Source organism: Cariama cristata, unplaced genomic scaffold, assembly GCF_000690535.1.
Source record: "Cariama cristata isolate BGI_N322 unplaced genomic scaffold, ASM69053v1 scaffold17374, whole genome shotgun sequence".
Lineage (NCBI taxonomy): Eukaryota > Metazoa > Chordata > Aves > Cariamiformes > Cariamidae > Cariama > Cariama cristata.
The window spans coordinates 1-15,625 of NW_009612570.1; positions in this window are offsets into that span (position 1 = coordinate 1).

Genomic DNA, 15,625 nt, shown 5'->3' on the forward strand with positions numbered 1-15,625 from the left:
GAAACTCTGTGGTTTTCTTCCTCTCAGGTTTATGTATTTGCTCCTTTTTACAGTTTCCTTTGTAGTCTTCTGCCTTCTCCTCGGCCCTCCCCCTCCCCACTTTCTTAGCCACCCCCTGCCCCAAGACCCCTTGGCCGACGTGGATAGGTTCCACAACCAACTGAAAAAAACACTAAAAATGTTTGTGAGGGAAGGAGGAAAAAAAAAAAAAAAAAGAGAAAGGGAGAGAAAGTGGAGAGTTGTTTTTGGATCTGGCTTTGCTGAAGGTTAGAGGGACTCTGATGCTGCAGGGGGAAAAAGTTCCCTGAATTTTCCACTGGCTGCAGGAAGAGAGCCCATTTAGTCATGGCTAAGTAATGTCTGCACACACACCAACTAATCTCATTAGGAGTTTCCGTTCCCTAACACAGGAGGGTTTTGTGAAGCCCTGTCCGCCTTTCTAACATTGCAGTTGAAAGGGAGACAAGTTACATCTTTATTTACTTAGGGGTGTAGCGCTAAGATGAGTTTATACAATGCAGCATCTTTTGGGTCATGAGGACTCCAACTTCGAAAGGCAATGGTTTCGTTTAATTTCAAGCAGAAAGTCATGGTTCATCTCATGTTTTGCTCATACAGACTTTTTGATTATTTCAGATTAGATGTGATTTATGCATAAGTAGTTTAGTAGGGTGACGTGCAGAAGCAGGGTACACAGAAGTCTGTGTTAGGGTAAGCATATTCTATGCATCTGTGACAATTGTATGTAATTGCATGATTAAAAGACTCTTGTGCTGAGATACTGAGGTGATAGACATGTTTGAAAAGCATATTCACTCCCATAACTTTCCTGTATTGGTTTATTTATTGCATATCTAATTTTCAAGTGATTTTGTACATGCCACTTTTGGCTTAGTGGTTCGTGTAATTATTTCGTGATGATTTATTTTCATAGCAGTCATGAAAGAGGTCTATGTTCAGAATTAAGAAAGATTTTTGCCATGACCCACTGATCTTTCATTTAAATTAGAAGTTAACAACTTTTTGCAAAAAAAAAGTCTGGAGCAAACAAAGAAAATGGAATCTTGCTTGCAAGTGGGTTTTAACTTAAGGAAATGTCAAAAAATGTGAATAGAATTGCACAAAATAGGAAATAACACTTAGCTACTTGCTTAAATTATCATGTGATAGCATTAAACTAGCAAATATTGTGCAAAAAAAGTAGTACTTGGATGGAGAACTAATTGCAGTGTACCACGTGTTTACCTTTGAGGATCTTCAGTGTTTCCTGTACTTCCTATGTCCAAGCTGCACAGAAAAGTTCTTTATCAACATCACTTTACAGAGGACTTTTATTAGTGGGTTAGTGACACAATCTCCAGACACAGACGCCTCTTGATTTTGTAGTTGGACAGAGAAGAATTTTTAGAATAGTATGTAAACCAGAAAATGTCTAATCTCTGTTTCAATCAAATGCAGTCATTGGGTAGTGAGAGCTATTTTCTGGGTTTGGAGTTCTATTTCTTTTGTAAAATTCTAGATTTCAGAGAGAGAGGTGCATTACTGGGCATAATGTTCAGAAAATCTGTTGAATATGTTATGGAACAGTTAGTGTGGTGTACAACACCAAAACTCTTGCTGAAGAGCGTTCCCTAGCTCTTACTATCTCTCTTTGAAATATGGACGTTAAATTGTCCACTTATTGCATTAAATATTGCGGGAATTTCAGTGTGCCATCTACTGAATCAGTGTAGATGAAGCACACACGTTCATACATACATATATATTTATAGTCTATCTACACTATATAAATTTCATATATTGTGTTCACTCGGCATAAGTAAAAACATTTTAATGTCCTCACAGAAAACCAGATGTGGTAGTAGTGTACAGGTTGTGTATATTTGAAAGAGTGAATGAGAAGTGATCCCTAGGTGTGTTAAAAATATGAGAGTTCTGTTTGGATCAGAAAAAAAATCCAAGCATCCAGTAGCACACAATGGTTTCCACTCAAATAATAAAAATGTCTTAAAGGTGTTTTCACTGTAAGTATGATTTTATTCTTTACCTGTTCTAGTTTACAAAATATAAAAGTGTGTGAGAAGAATATATGGTATCTGCTAAGGGAGGAGATATTATCAGAATTGCTTATATCTCAATTTTCCCAATTGCCTCCATGAGTTGTTCCTAAAAAGAAAAAACTTACAGACTTATATCCTTTCTGGTAGTACCAACTCCACCCAGATGCAACAGCTGAAATAAGCAACACAGTCTCAGGGGGAGAGCCTTCCTTGTAACTGTGTTTATAAACCACTACACACATGGATGCCTTTATATGTAGAAACAAAAATCTGGTTTGTTCCATCATTAGCAGTTCTCACTGCATATTGATTCACAGTGGTTTTTTGCTCCTGTTATTTCATGTTATTTCATTAAACTTAGATCGTGAAACAAATCGAGTATCTCGCTCCCAAAGACTGAAGTGTTCCCCTTTGCTGTGCATGAAGTCCAATTGTGTTCACTTTACCTTCTCGCTGTAATGCCCTTCTTGGGCTGGAGGCTTTCTTCCGATAGAGGTGGTGTTCTGGGACGGTATTACGGGTCAAGTGACTTGGTATAACTGCTCTACCTTAGTTGAAAAATCTATTCTGGAGGATTTTGCACAGAATGGAAGTAATTTTGCAGGTTCACCAAGGTGCATGGAGCTTGTTGCTTGCTCTGAGGGTCGTATGTTTACACATAGGAAGAGCATTATAAGTACTACAGACATGGAGGTCCACCAGCTGCATAGAAAGTACAAATCTTAGCCCTGGGTATGCAATCACATGACAACACGTTGTTTCAGAAGAAAGAAAGCGATGCTGAAATAAACAGACGTTTGGCTACTGAAGATAAGGGAGAGTGGGATAAGGCTGAGAGAACCAACACACAGCTATTTGTGATGCATGTATTTATAAAAAATTATTTTAGCTGGTGTATCTTGGTGAGATCATATAAAATTTGTGTGCTCTTGTAGTTATCATTATCTCTGCAAGTGGTTCTCTGTCACAGTACTAAGTAATACAAGATAGCAAAGAACTGATAAATTACCTAGTACTTCCCACAAAGATACGGCAGGTTGGACTCATTTGTGCAATCCAGATTATTTATCAGTCTGTGGTTTTCTTCTGGTGGTGATGGCTGCAATGTGCATTGTGCCTGCTTGGAGCCATCGTAGAGCCGTGACGCTGATGATAGGACACTGTTAGCCTGGGCTGATTTCAAAAAGAGTATTGTTGGTTTTGAGCTGCTGTGGACCTTTTGTAACCACACCCGATGGTTCATGCAACAGGCTGTTGCTTGCAGGCTTTTGAAAATCACATTGGGCTGCGTGTCCCCGGATTGATTCACCATAGCTTTCTCCTCAGTGTTTCCCACAATAGGGAATCTCACAGTATTGAATCGTTAGAGAGATGTTGACTTCGTCTGTCGCTTGTTAAATGAATCAGCTAATATTGTGGAGGCTGGTGAGAGCTCTTGAAAGATTGAAAATGTCTGTCCTCATGTTGAAATATTCTGTTGAATAATGCCTGATTAAAGAATTAGTCATGATTTTGAGGAGAACGTCAAGGTGTAGGCACAGGAAGTCCAGCTCACTGCACGGCGAAATACGAGGGGGCACGTATGGAAACAAGGCAGAAGAAGCACACAGTATCTCTGATCGGTGCACTTCACAGAAAGGAAATGCATCTTTGTCCTTAAAGCTTTCTTTAACTCAGTGTAATTTTATAAGCCAGTAATTATATCAGAATTCAAATTCTTAAGGTTTGCTGTTAAGAGTGGATTTTAATTCGAAAACTCTTTGAAGGAGACTTACTGCTTTTCTAAAAGCAAAAACTAAAGAAAATACCTGCTATAAGCAATGATATGAAAATACCACTAGGGCACTACCTGCCAGCTAATTCAATGCCATTTAATAACTGTATGGTCATTCTGCATTTGTAATTTTGTATGGATACTGTGATAGTTTTTGCAGTACCAAAAAGTACCCTGGAAATGGTGATCTGCTTAATCAGTGCAATTCATGGCCAGTAACTCAGAGTATACTGAATAGCTAAAGTTTTAAGTAATTATTTCAAGGATTTAAGTAATTATTTTAAAGTTATATTACAGTTAAGAACATCGGAGGCCAAATTTTGCCATGCCCTAAGCAGACACAACTCAGCAATGATACTTTTTTACTCCTATGGAGTTATGGTTACCACCACCACCTCTGATTTTGGCCTGCTTGCTGGAGTAGCGTTGCTGTGACTATCTAGAGCAGTGGGATTTGTCCTTTTCCTATCTGTGGATCCAGAATTCTTTCTGAGCACTCGTGCGGCTGCCTGTGTTGCAGCCGAGCCTACTCTAGTAGTATTGTGGTACTTTTGCCTCTCCTTCGGGGAGGAATCCATTGATCCCTGCATGCACCGGCTCCATGTTGAAAACTGCACACCTGGATGATGGCACCTGTGAACTTTTAAGATAAATGTCAATCAACTGTGTAAAGAAAGGTTTCTGAAGACGTTACCATGTGCTCTGTCTACATCTGAGCAGTTAGATACAGCTCAGGGTCTTCAGGAGAAGACTGTCAGAGGCCACAAACTTACTTTGGTTTGATCTTTTAAAGCACTTAGGCATGTATTTATTTTTGAGCGTGTCAGCTCTTCTGTTAATGCACTGAAACTAACGTTTAAATGCTAGCTTAGGCCTTGAATGTAACTAAGGCGTTGGAGTAGTTCTTGCTTGCTCTGTGCACGTGTCCTCCTTTGTCTTCCATGGCTTTGCTCTGAGTTTTGCAGTGTCGGGATGTACTGCGTGTCTGAAGGAAACTGCCCATTCTATGGCTTCCTCCAGAGCCACTTCAGAGAGTCATTTCAATCGCGTCCGTGCCTCTGCTTGCCAATTTACTACTCAATATTTGAAGATTCAGAACATAGCTGGGATAATCTCCGCAAATACCGATTACTACATGTTAATGTATTTTGGCTCTCATGCGAACAACCCTGTCTTAGTTTCTTCAGCTTTAAAGTATGCAGTTTTTTTTATCTTGAAGGTCATTTGAGGTACTGGGAGAGGAAAACTTACATCTTCCACATTGTCTTTCAGTTTTAGCTGTCATTAAATTATCTAATGAATCATTGGGTGTAAGTTTTATGATTCTTACCGATCATTCAAAATTGGTAAAAGCTTGCTAAGCACTAACCTAAGTATTAAGTCCTGTTAATGCAGTTTTACAAGATGGGTCTTTCTCTGAAAATATTAGTGAACAAGCAAAGAAGTTTGTGTAAAATACGCTTTTGCAGTTGTACGAAAAAGAGCAGACTTGGATTATGTACTTCATCTAAAGAATCTAAATGGTTTTAATCAAATGTCCTCCTATAAGTTTCCCATCCTCATTTTGCAAAACATCTGACAGTTCATCTGGAAAACAGATTTCTATTATGCATCCATTTGCCTCTAATGTGGTGACAGCACCTCTTTACTGTATCTCTGTATATTTCTTCATCTCTTTTTTTTTTTGATATGAAGAAAATTGATCAGATGTATTTCAGTTTAAGCTTTTTGGGAAGGATGCTAATGAGTGTTATTGTTTTTAAATGTTTATCTTGTGGTAATGTTGAGTGGCCTCTGTTGTATCGAGTCACAATACAGCACAAACAAAAAGTTTATGGACCCGAGTACCACTATTACCTCTTCCCAGCAACTGACAGTAATTCCTGAGAAGAAACGATCTTTAAACAGCATTTACAAAGTAAGAACAAATTCCTATTACAGCTCTGTTAGCGAAATCTGGAGAAGGGAGACTACCTCCAGAGAATTTCTTCCCTGCTATGCTAATATAGCTGAGATTGGAATGTGGGTTTAGATTCTAGATACAGACCTCTGCGAAGTCCGGTGACTCAGAGCAGACCCAGAGCAACTGGCATGTGTGGTTAGTTTAGCAAACGGTGAGCGTGGAGTAGGGCTGGTATAGAAAGTACGACTGCAGCACTCCTTCAGTTCTGCTGCCCTGTGATGGAAATGCTTCCGAAACACAGGAGTGTCGAGGCTGGATTAATTCACTGGGAGGAGGGTACAATAAAAGTGACTGTGCTGTCTCATCCAAGTTGAGGAGAAGGGGCTGGAGTCTTTATGTTTTATTTAAACGTGAAATCTTGTCCAGGGTTCGGTGTACAAATCCAAATAGTGGCTGTTATGTACGCTGAGCAGCAGAGGCACTAACAAACCGGTTGGTGTATTGATGTCCTTTCTAGACTTAGGCAATCTAGGCACTTTGTATACAGCAAGGTTTGCTGTAATCATTGAAATAGTGTCCCGTTTATCTCTCCTTCATAGTTTGCAGCAGCCATGGGAATTAGTTTAAGTACACAGGACACAGACAGTACAGGAGAGTAACAACCAGATCTTCTGTTGGCTGAAATCTCATGTATTTTATGATGTGTGCAGTTGTGTATTTCAGTTTAATAAGTGATGTTAGGGGAAATGTGTAGGTGTGACCTTCAGGTTCTTGTTAGTGTAGTAGACAAGTGAATAATGTCAGAAGATAAGAACCTTTTAATTGGGTTTCACTTTAGCTTGGCACATGATAAATGTGTATCAGAACTTTGATTAGCACTGAGAAAGGAGGAGAATAGCAGACTTTTGAGATTTTGATGTGTAAGAGTGATTCTTCATTTAGGTTTTTACTATGGGACCATTGCCCACTGAAATAGTAGCATTTAAAGTGAAAAATACAGACCTGGACTAGTGCTGTGACTAGTTGCTCGTTTTTTATGACTAAGGAACTTATACCCTGGCTCATGCTCCAAGAACTATTGCAATGGCAGTAATGTTTTGGGAAGAAATTGTCTGGGTAAAATGTCTCTATGTTTGTGTAGGTTACCATCTGCTAAATTGTGTTACACCCTTTTCAGTATAATGCTATGACTGACTCCCCTTGCAATGTGAGAATATACAGATAAGCCTCTGTGTTATTTAATAGTTTAATGGCTCATCTTGCTAATCCGGCAAATTCTGCAAATGCAGTGTGCATAGGAAGGTGAGCTCTGAGTGCCAGTGTAAGCTGGGATGATTTTGCTGCGCTTCAGGTCTTGCGGAAATTGCCAGCCACCTCGGTTGGCCTGAAGAGATCTCCTAGGACCACGTTTCCTGCCCTTTTGGCCAGGTTCCTCTCTTCTCACACCATTGAAAAGACCTGCTTGTTTATCTAAGTTCTAGTCTAGGAAAAACCAGTCGAGAGGGGAAGATTAGTTTTAAAATCTGAATATGAAATGTATTAAAAGCAACATTTGAGGCAGTTGATACTATTAATATACGTTGTAAAACGTTAGAGCCACTAGCATAAGTTATAAAGCATTCGGTCTGCTGTCACAAAATTGGAAATCTTAATGCTTCAGTTTAAGAAGGGAGTACAGATAAGGAAAAAAGCATTTACAGTTGGGAGTAATCATCACTTGATAGGTCAAGTAAACCTTCAGAATAGCCACTGTTGCAGGAGGCTGTATCCTCTGCCCTCTTTAGCTATTTTTTTTTGTTTTCATGCATATTTTCTCTGGATTTATCAAAGAGACTATCAAAAGTTTTATACAGGACGGTCAAATAATCATGATCTGTGTCCTACTGATGCCGACAAAAATGTAAGAGAAAGTCATATGGGAAAAATAAACATATAGGGCTGGCTTTGAAAGCAGAAGTCCCTCGGATTGCAGCGTAGCGGCTTGCCAGCCTGACGCAGATGTGCACCACATGAGCAGACAGAAAGCGGTGTGAGGAGCCTGCATTCATTTTTACGTCTGTCCCAAGGTGAACAGTTGGAGCCATTACGGATTTACGTAGTTTTGTTTACAGCTAGCTTTAGAAATGGTTGAGCAGGTTATTTTTTTAAGCCTTTCACAGGGAGGCAACTAGCCGTATTCCCTCATGTTAAGGGCTTTTACTCCAGTCTGATTAAAACTTGTTTCTTGAACTGCATCCTTACGGAGAATCTGAAAACACTCGTGTTTTAGAGGCTGTGTCATCACACCTCTGCTTGGCAGGCGACCAGTCCTTTGTTCTATTAATTTGGAGGTTGCAGAACTTTCTTCCTTTGGACATCTGCCTCAGCCGTTCTTTGGCTTAGTTGAAAAAAATTAAAAACTGCAACTATTGTATTACCAAATGTACCTACTGGAAGCGTTACTGGATGCGTGCGTGCGTGCTTTCTTTTGTGCAGTGGAACTTGATGTTACCCTATAATATTTTGCTAGATCTTGCTGCTGTCTCTTTTGTGTTGCTCTTAACCACAGGAGTCTGTTTATGTTTTAAAATGTGCTGGGCCAGAACAGTGGGTATTCTTGCTTGAGAAGGAGACCATGTAAATTATTACTGTAAGTAATCTTTTAAATTACTTAAGAGAAGACTACTAGGCAGAGTAGGCCATACCTCATGTGACTCGGTGAAGTACATCGGCCGGCAAAACCCTCTGTGCTTTTTTGGCACATCCTTAAACCAGGCTGGGTTTGTGTGGCAGTATTGCTGTAGTTCTGCGGCAAATCGGAACTTGTGTGCTGGGGCACTCGGTAACTTTTTCTAATGTTTCCACTGGGTGGTGCTGCAGGAATTCCTATTTTATTTTTTTTTTTTCACTTGAATCTGCATTTCCCAGAAAGACGCCTCTGAAATATAATAGGAGGAAGTCCTGATTTAGAAAGTTTTTGCAGTTTCAACACAATGGAAGAACTCGGAGGATGCTCTGGCAGGAAATGTCCTGGTTGCTGGATGTGGAAAAATTACCCGCGTTCTGTTTCATACACACAGTCAGTTCCCTAAAGTGCCCTGGGTATGGATTGCACCATTAGTTTGATTTATTACCTTTAGCAGAGAAAGTTCCGCATCAAGTTAAAACGGGTATATTTACACACTTAGTTGCGAGCTTATTTTTTCAAGGCCAATTACATTAGCAGTAAGATCTCCTTTGATGAGTATTTGAAAACTTTCTGAGTAAACAAATTGATATTTGCTTTTCTTCCTTTCTGGCAAAATCACTAACTTTTCACCAACCACATCCTATTTATCACCCTTGAAGCATCTCTGTTGAGAAATAAAGTGTGAGGACTGACTCAGACTTTTGCCTTGTTCTTTCAAATGTTTATGAGCAAACATTTGGGCAGATTTGGCAGTTGTCTTTAACCTCTCATGATATACTTACTCACTGTTATACGGATGAATTTTCAGTGGAAAATGTTACGGCTGACTGATCTTTTGATTATTCTACAAAAGCTTCTTTTCTTGGTCAGCACCCTTTTGCTTCTGTAGTCAAATGTGAAATAAGCGTGCTTCAATTTTTTTATAGAACCTAAAATGTAAAAGAGAAAAATCAGCCTAGAGGATTTGTAAACTGTTCGGTTTTCTGTAGAGACATTCACTTTAAAACTGTGTTAAAATTGTGTACAGCTGAAACAGCTAGAGGCTGCCTTATTGCATATTTTTCACTAAATACTAAATATTTTTCACTCTTTGATAGTTGTCATTATGGAATGGGATTGGTTTTGTAATTTCCAACAAAATGTTTTTAAAATGCACGTAACTTTATTTTATAAGTATTAATATGCTTTAAAGATGAGTATGGTTTAGCAAAATCTGAATTTCTAGTATTGAGAAACGGTGGTTAAAAAAATGTTAACAAAACAGTCATGTTCTTTCCCATGTTATTGCAGCAGTCATCTCAAGGGTTAAAACGAACCTGAGACACTTAGAAAAATAAAACCAGAGCTGCTGTTACAAACTGGGACAGATGTAGGAGGCCAGGTTTCCTGTGGCCCATTTTCCAGTTTCCTGGCTGCAACCTGCAGAAATAAAGGAAGCCGAATGCTAACGTGAATGAGAAGCTAACAATGCCCCACGTCACGCCGCTCGGAGAAACGTGCGGTTGGCCAGAATTAGGATACAAAAGCAGTAAATGGACGTACAAAAAATATACACACCTTTTCCAGAGTAGTCGAAAGGGTAGAAAAAAGAAAAGTAATCTGTTACAGAGAAATGCTGTGTGCTTGCAAAAGCACACCCTTGCCTGTAAGGGCAATGTAAGCGGAGGTGCATGCCTGCTGTGGTGGGGCATATGAAACAGAGCTGAATCTTTTGCAGCTGCTTTGGCTACAGAAGGAACCAGCAGTTTCTTCATACGCTAAGGGAAATTAATTTCCCTACCCTGACTCTGCCTCTTAATCCTTTTCATGTACGTGTCTGATCGCCGTCTCTGTGACTACCTATAGTGCATAACGCTGGCTAACACCTTTTATGTCTTCCTGATTTAGTTGATCTCCAGCTGAATTTTTTCAACCTCTGGGTTCAACCTCAGCCACTCTGTCCCACTCAGCTGTCCCTCTTCTGCCCCAAGTCCCACGACCTGGTTTAATAGCTTAGAGTCCCAGATGTTCCTCTGTGGACCCTCTAAAGCAACAAGGGGCTGGTTTTGATGCCTATGCCTGGAGGGATTCTTAGTTTTAGCCTTCAGAACTTGTTCATGTTGATTGTCCAGGATCAGCAGTGTATCTCTTTGTTTTAGAAAGGCTGTGGGGGAGCTAACGTAGAGTGGGGAGAAAGAATCCAGGTAGGAAATCTGGAGTATGTGGGAAAAGGGAAGGTAATAACACAGCTGTAACATGGTTGTATGGAAGCTAAGGACCTCTGCAGAGGTCCTGAATGCTACAGAGCTGCTTTCCAGCCTTCTGCCTTTTTCTTCTGCCTTTTTCTTCTACCTTTTCCTGTCCAAGAGTCCTACAAAACTTAATGCCCCCAAAAGTATCCTGTTTATCTCACAGTTCATGTCATGAATCTTTCTGATGCTGAGCTTTTTATTTACCTTCGTCTCTGAACCTCCTGGTTTTCTACTGCCTGGATTTAAGATGCCTTGCTTATTTGTTTTATTTTACCTAGTGGGTTAATGACTTTTTTTTTTTTTTTGTGGACCTTAATGCCACTTTACTGACATTTTGTCATAGGGAATTTTGTATGTACTGGTAAAAAAAAAAAAGGTAATGCAGCCCATCAGCACATGTAGTCATATGTGTTAACCATTTCTAGTGTAACTTGTGTAATGTTTTCATAATGCTTGCTCATGCTGGTAGAAGTCGGTCTCCATACACAAAGGGGAGAGCCAGTGTTTGGCATGTGGGCCCCTCACCTGAGTGGGGAAATTTGGGCATCCCCTTTACAGGGAAATCATCTCTTAGATGGATGCTTTGCCATGTGGATGTGTCTCTCCTTTTCTATTATTCTCTCCAGAGAGAGCGTACAGTGTTGACTTTGCTGCTGCTCCACGTTTAGGCATTTCCGTTAGTCCCTTAATTTGGTTGAAATTAATGGAAGCAGTATTATCAGCACAGGTATTCTGAGTTGCCTCCTTCCGCATCAGTTTATTTTTTTTCCCCTGCATTTACTTTTGAAGCATATTAATACTTATAAAATAAACTTAAAAATTGATATGCAGGGATCACATCATATCACACCGATCGTGCAGTTGGTAGGGGTTGTATGGGGGACTGTGCACATTTGAAAGAGTATAAATTGGTAACGCAGAGGGTGTTAGTGTGGTTACCTGTCACAGCTGCCTGAGAAATGGACTTTCACAAAACTTGGTCCTGAAATACCTTTTTCTCTCTAACACGGTATAATTCCTTCTAGCTATGCCGGTGATTATTTGCATCAGCAGCAGTGGAACTGATCACAAAGTGAAATTACTAGGCTATTTGGGTCAGGTCAACCTAGCAAATTTTGTTTCATGGCTTAGAAAATAGCTTTGGCTGTCAAGTGCAGTGTATAAATATTTAAAAAATGGTAAGATGGCAAAACCAGATGTGTTAAAGTTAATGGATGAAAAAATTGACTCTTTTGTCTGTGTGAATTTTGATTAGGCTTTCCATGACACAGAATATATGTTTCTTACATAGGTTGCCTGACTCATTCTGTACCGTAGATGGATGTCACTATCTAAATAAGTGATTTTTTTAAAACTATTTTTCTTCTAATCCATGTAATTCAGTATGTGGTTCCATGTATTATTTATTGCCCAGCATTCAGATCCTGTACTGAGCACAGAAGTAACAGGAATATTTATTATTACTATTGAATATTAATAAAGAGTTGAATGAAATGTGAAATATATGCTCTGTAGGAAGTAACTGCATCCTAACACCCGTTTCTGTCACATCAAGGCAAGACACTGAATTCCCTTTGAGTCAGTAAAAATTCAAAAGAATTAGAAAATACATTAGTGAAATACAATGTTTTCTAAAGATTTCCAACTCCTCCCAGTCATAATTTATAATAACTTTTAATACAGGTAGCACATTTTTGGATAAATGACATGTCTTGTAATACATCTGTCGTGATTCTTTTGGTCGAATGAGGCACTAGTTAAGGTTTAGTGCGCTGTGTGGCCATGTTGTCCTCCCAAGAGGATAGTTAATACTTTGTGGAACCCCAAAATAGTGCCTGTAGAGAAACGCAGGTTAATACTTCTGTTGACCTGATTGGAAAGGAAATATTTTGCATCAGTTAAAAAATCCTGTCAGTGCAGGATCTTAGGTTTTTACCATTCCGCTGCAAATCACATTTTAGAGAATGGAAATGAGATGCAAAGATTAACACCAGTTTACTGAATTCAAGGTATTTAAGATTTTGCGTCAGCATGTATGTTGAGCACAAAGCGTCTGTTAAAGGTAGGTAGAGCTGTGAATATTCAGTGCAACTCAGACCTGAACGCCTCAGGGTGGGTGCTTAGAAGAAAAGGACCATACGCTTAATGATCAGCTGAAGATATAATTTGCATTATTTGATTCGTGTAGGAATCGCATACCTGCAGTTGCTATACAAGCAGCGTGGGAAGCTTTATACAAGAACTCTGCGGCAGATGGAGTACAATGCAGCACTGAGCTGTTTTCATCTCATTTCTGTATGGGCAGACTTGGGTTGTATCCAGCAGAAGAGTTACGCATGTACCAATTAAGTACATTGATGGTGAATGCTGAGATTTGTGAAGCCTGTTCAGAGCTACACACTTGGAGAGGTGATGGTAAGGCAAGCAGGGTGGTGAGGAGCTGCCTAAATCTAATCCCACCCCAGCCATCTGCCCTGGATCCAGCACCTGAAGTGCCCTTCGCTGAGATTATGGGTGTATCTCAGCTGGCTGAAGAACTGATCACCAGGAACTGGACTGCTTTGAGAAAGGCGGCATTAACCCTTCATGTAATTACCCGATGGAAGTCACCTCGCCGCAGTCACCAGGACAGACACTGTGGTGCTCCTGTAGAATGTTCTCACCCAGGCTTCTTGCACTGTTCATGCCTTTTACATTATGCCTATGGCTGAGTCACCGTTAGGCCTGCACTCAGTAGATAAAATGGAATCCAAAACTGTTTAAGTTTTACAAATGATAAGCATCAGAAAACAGGTTCATGATGGAAAGTGAAGTGCAACATTAGCTGTAGGTTACTGTCTTGGGCAGAGGTGAATGGGGATGGAGGAAGCTGCAGCAAAAGGTGCTTCACTGTGAGTTCAATTCCACCTAAACTGTCTGACGAGAAATGATTGGTGATGATCTGAAGGAAGAATGTAATTGAAGATATGGATGAGAAAATTGCATCTTTGAGGTATTGTGCTGTTTTGGCTGATGGCGTGGTGGTGGAGTTTGTATCAGTGCTTCTGTAACTCTCTTCCATCTTTAATTTCCTCAGCCGAAGTTCTACTGACAGCTCTTTGTAGTGTGGGGCACCTGTACACATTTTAATACAATTTTGAAGAAAGGTATTTATAAGTTACTTGTAATTTTCCAGAGCAAAAAAAGTTCCATTTCTCATTTCTTGTTCAGAAGAGTTGTGTGATACAAGCTGAAATTATGCAGAGTGTCACTGTATAATATGTGATGTACAGAAACTAAGATTATTTTAAAGTAATATGGCTGTATATACCTACACGTATTTAGTGAAGTAAGTTGCAAAATTTATAAATATTAATTTAAAAGTATGTATATAAGGTGCAAGATTAATAAGGGTACTTTACTACCTATGGCATTACAGATAAATAATCCGTTAAAGATGTTAATACTTGCACAGATGGTGTAGTTTAAAGGATCTTTTGAAGACTGTAAGGTGAGTGTGTATAACTTTCAGATACGTTTAATTCTAGCTATGCATTTTTTTTTCTTGCCTTACACTATGTGGAGGAGGATTTGTATAAAGTGATAAAAAAATGCAACGAAGCAAATGCAAACCTTTGAAAGTGCCAAATCATCCCTGTAGGCACCTCCATTCCAAGGATACCTAATAGTCCTGGGAAGCCTCTGCCATCTCTCGAAGGTGCTGTGTAGTTCCAGTGTTACCCAGCTGGCTGTCGGAGATAGATATTTTTGTCCTTGTCATTCAGTTAATGGATTCTCAGTTAATTAGAGAAATGAGGCTTTTGCAGGGATAACACCACCATTGTTAATTCTGCAAACCCTTGTTTGGCCAGCATGCTTGGAAATTATTTGGACCAAAATAGAGCTCCAAATTCTTTTTTTCTCTAAAACTGTTCTCTGGTATCTTTAACTTGCTTTTGGGCTAGCGAAGCTTATGCGATGTATTTTCCTTTATAGTAGTGAAGCTTACGCAATGTGATTCCCGTAGTGCGGGGGCGGACTTGCGGAGGCGGATCTCCCCCAGGCTCCTGCCATGCTGTTCCAGGGGGTATAGAGCTGGAGGTCTTGTGCCCTCCTGTGGTCAGCACACCAAGGGGAACACGGCTGGCGTACTCTGGCCCTGTCATCTCTTAGGACACAAACAGGAATATATTAGGAAGCACGATGAGCAAGGAAGTTAAAAATCATGTTTAGATAAAGACAAAAATATCCATTGTTATGTGTACAAAGATAAGTCAGGTAGCAATTAGCCCCATTGGCACCATAGTCCGTTAACCCAGTAATACCAGCATCTTTAAATGTGTGTTCGTTAGACATAACATGTCCAAAGTAAGTGTCAGAAGAGGCCAAGAAAAAATTATTTGATACAGTGTTAACATGCTGAGGCTGGCAGTGGTGTTGAAAGTGGAGGACAATCTCATTTTGCAGCTCTGTGCTTTAAAAGGTCAATTGTAGCTACATCTTCATTACAATAATAAATTGTCTTTGGTGGTAACGCTCCCAAGTTTTAAGTTGTGTATATGCCTGTGCTGAGTTGGAAGATAGTCATTCTTAAGTTTATCCTTCTATTGTGGTGTCTGGAAAAAAGGTTTATTCTAGGGAGGGCTCAGTAGCGCAGGCAGTTAGCAGAGAAAAAAATACTCAAATAACCTTTAGCAGAGGAAAGATATCCAGCTAACCTTGGAAGTGAGACTCAGGCACTGTTAAAAATATTCCTAGTTCTCAGTCGTACATATGATAATGAAAGGAAAGATCCCTGTTAGACAACGGTTCAGGGTAAACATTGCTTACTTTACTGTGCTTAAGTGTACTGAACTTTCAGCGTTTCTGCCAAATAGATAATATCTTTTGAGCTATTTGATCTAGCAAACAGAAGCAGCAAGAGCCATTTCAGGCCCTGGAAGAAACAAAATAGACCAAGGCCCTGTGACACTGGGAGGGCAGGTGCGTGTGGTGGGAGGGGGAAAGAGG